The sequence below is a fragment of the Hordeum vulgare genome, chromosome 3H (assembly GCF_904849725.1).
Source record: "Hordeum vulgare subsp. vulgare chromosome 3H, MorexV3_pseudomolecules_assembly, whole genome shotgun sequence".
Taxonomy (NCBI): domain Eukaryota; kingdom Viridiplantae; phylum Streptophyta; class Magnoliopsida; order Poales; family Poaceae; genus Hordeum; species Hordeum vulgare.
This window is the reverse complement of record NC_058520.1, coordinates 20,624,915-20,629,068: the sequence shown is the minus strand read 5'-3', so window position 1 is coordinate 20,629,068 and position 4,154 is coordinate 20,624,915.

Sequence of the window (4,154 nt, the reverse complement as noted above, 5' to 3'; positions counted from 1 at the left end):
GGAATGGTCCGAAAACGAAGATTGATATATAGGATGACCTCATTTGGTTACCGGAAGGTTTTCGTGCATTACCGAAAAAGTTTCGGGCTCATCGGTAGTGTACCGGGAGTGCCGGGAGGGGTGCCGGGGACCATCGGGAGGGGTGTCACGCCCCAAGGGGTCTCATGGGCTATGGGAAGAGATAAACCAGCCCCTAGTGGGCTGGAATAAGTCCCCACTAAGGCCCATAAGGTTTGAGAAGGAAAAAACACAAGGTGGAAAGAGTTTCCAAGTGGGAAGGTGGAATCCTACTCCAAGTAGGATTGGAGTAGGACTCCTCCACCTCCAATTTCGGCCAAACCTTTAGGTTTTGAGGCTGCCTCCTCCCCTCCCTCCCACCTATATATACGGAGGTTTTAGGGCTGATTTGAGACGACTTTCTCACGGCTGCCCGACCACATACCTCCATAGTTTTTCCTCTAGATCGCGTTTCTGCGGAGCTCGGGCGGAGCCCTGCTGAGACAAGATCATCACCAACCTCCGGAGCGCCGTCACGCTGCCGGAGAACTCTTCTACCTCTCCGTCTCTCTTGCTGGATCAAGAAGGCCGAGATCATCGTCGAGCTGTACGTGTGCTGAACGCGGAGGTGCCGTCCGTTCGGTACTAGATCGTGGGACTGATCGCGGGATTGTTCGCGGGGCGGATCGAGGGACGTGAGGACGTTCCACTACATCAACCGCGTTCACTAACACTTCTGCTGTACGATCTACAAGGGTACGTAGATCACTCATCCCCTCTCGTAGATGGACATCACCATGATAGGTCTTCGTGCGCGTAGGAAAATTTTGTTTCCCATGCGACGTTCCCCAACAGTGGCATCATGAGCTAGGTTCATGCGTAGATGTCTTCTCGAGTAGAACACAAAAGGTTTTGTGGGCGGTGATGTGCGTTTTGCTGCCTTCCTTAGTCTTTTCTTGATTCCGCAGTATTGTTGGATTGAAGCGGCTTGGACCGACATTACTCGTACGCTTACGAGAGACTGGTTTCATCGTTACGAGTAACCCCCTTTGCTCAAAGATGACTGGCAAGTGACGGTTTCTCCAACTTTAGTTGAATCGGATTTGACCGAGGAGGTCCTTGGATGAGGTTAAATAGCAATTCATATATCTCCGTTGTGGTGTTTGCGTAAGTAAGATGCGATCCTACTAGATACCCTCGGTCACCACGTAAAACATGCAACAACAAAATTAGAGGACGTCTAACTTGTTTTTGCAGGGTATGATTGTGATGTGATATGGCCAATGATGTGATGTGATATATTGGATGTATGAGATGATCATGTTGTAATAGAAATATCGACTTGCACGTCGATGGTACGGCAACCGGCAGGAGCCATAGGGTTGTCTTTATACTAACATATGTGCTTGCAGATGCGTTTACTATTTTGCTAGGATGTAGCTTTAGTAGTAATAGCATAAGTAGCACGACAACCCCGATGGCAACACGTTGATGGATGATCATGGTGTGGCGCCGGTGACAAGAAGATCGTGCCGGTGCTTTGGTGATGGAGATCAAGAAGCACGTGTTGATGGCCATATCATGTCACTTATGAATTGCATGTTATGTTAATCCTTTTATGCACCTTATTTTGCTTAGAACGACGGTAGCATTATGAGGTGATCTCTCACTAAAATTTCAAGACGAAATTGTGTTCTCCCCGACTGTGCACCGTTGCGACAGTTCTTCGTTTCGAGACACCACGTGATGATCGGGTGTGATAGACTCAACGTTCACATACAACGGGTGCAAAACAGTTGCACACGCGGAACACTCGGGTTAAGCTTGACGAGCCTAGCATGTGCAGACATGGCCTCGGAACACATGAGACCGAAAGGTCGAGCATGAATCGTATAGTTGATATGATTAGCATAGGGATGCTTACCACTGAAACTATTCTCGACTCACGTGATGATCGGACTTGAGATAGCGAATTTGGATCATGTACCACTCAAATGACTAGAGAGATGTACTTTTTGAGTGGGAGTTCTTAAGTAATATGATTAATTGAACTAATTGTCATGAACATAGTCTAATGGTCTTTGCGAATTACGATGTAGCTTGCGCTATAGCTCTACTGTTTTTATATGTTCCTAGAGAAAATTTAGTTGAAAATTGATAGTAGCAAACTTTGCAGACTGAGTCTGTAAAACCGAGGATTGTCCTCGTTGCTACACAGAAGGCTTATGTCCTTGATGCACCACTCGGTGTGCTGCACCTCGAGCGTCGTCTGTGGATGCTATGAACATCCGACATACACGTTACTGATGACTACACGATAGTTCAGTGCAAGATACTTGATGGCTTAGAAGCAAGGCGCCGAAAACGTTGTAAAACGTCACGGAACATAAGTGATGTTCCGAAGAGATGAAATTGTGATTTCATGCTTGTGCCCTTGTTAAGAGGTACGAGACCTCCAAACAAGACTCTTTGTCCACAAAGTAAAGGAGAAAAGCTCAATCGTTGAGCATGTGCTCAGATTGTCTGAGTACTACAATCGCTTGAATCAAGTGGGAGTTAATCTTCCAGATGAGATAGTGATGGTTCTCCAAAGTCACTGCCACCAAGCTATGAGAGCTTTGTGATGAACTATAACATATCAAGGATAGATACTATGATCTTTTGAGTGATTCGCGATGTTTGACACTGCGAAAGTAGAAATCAAGAAGGAGCATCAATAGTTGATGGTTAGTAAAACCACTAAGTTTCAAGAAAGGCAAGGGCTAGAAGGGATACTTCGTGAAACGGCAAAGCAGTTGCTGCACTAATGAAGAGACCCAAGATTAAACCCAAAACCCGAGACTAAGTGCTTCTGTAATAAGGGAAACAGTCACTGAGGCAGAGCAACTCTAGACACTTGGTGGATAAGAAGGCTGGCAAAAGTCGAGAGAAGTATATTTGATATACATAATGTTGATGTGTATTTTACTAGTACTCCTAGTAGCACGAGGGTATTGGATACCGGTTCGGTTGCTAAGTGATTAGTAACGCGAAATGAAAGCTACGGCATAAACGGAGACTAGCTAAAGGCGAGGTGACGATACGTGTTGGAAGTGTTTCCAAGGTTGATATAATCAAACGTCGCACGCTCCCTCTACCATCGGGATTGGTGTTGAACCTAAATAATTGTTATTTTGTGTTTGCGTTAAGCGTGAACATGATTGGATCGTGTTTATTGCAATACGATTATTCATTCAAAGAGAATAATGGTTACTCTATTTGCTTGAATGATCACCTTCAATGGTTTATTGAATCTCGATTGTAGTGTTACACATTGGTGCCAAAAGATACGAGTTAATAATGATAGTACCACTTACTTGTGGAACTGCCGCTTGAGTCATGTTAGTATAAATTGCATGAAGAGGCTCCATGCTGATGGGTCTTTGTACTCACCTGATTTCGAATCACTAGTGACATGCAAATCATACCACGTGAGCAAGGCCTTGTTTTCATTGAGATGAAATAAGATAGTAACTTGTTGGAAGTGATACATTTTGATGTATGCAGTCCAATGGGTGCTGAGGCACACAGTGGATATCATTATGTTCTTACTTCACTGACGATTTGAGTAGATACTAGAGTATTTACTTAATGAATCACAAGTGTGAAATATTGAAAGGTTCAATTCTGTTTCAGAGTGAAGTTCGTCGTAACAAGAGGATAAACTGTCTACGGTATGATCATAGAAATGAATATCTGAGTTACGAGTTTTGGTACGCAGTTAAGACAATGTGGAAGTTGTTTCGCAGTTCATGCCACCTGGAACATCATAGTGTGATGATGTGTCTGAACGTCATAGCCACGCACTATTTAGTATGGTGCATGCTGGGATGTCTCTTATCGAATTACCACTATCGTTTATGGGTTATGCATTAGAGACAACCACATTCACTTTAAATGGGGCACCGCGTATTTCCGTTGAGATGACACAGTATAGACTGAGGTTTAGAGAAATATAAACTGTCGTTTCTTGAAAGTTTGGGGTTTCGACACTTATGTGAAAAAGTTTCAGTCTGATAAGCTCGAACCCAAAGCGGATAAATGCATCTTCATAGGATATCCAAAACAGTTGGGTACATCTCCTATCTCAGATCCGAAAGCAAAGTGTTTGTTTCTAG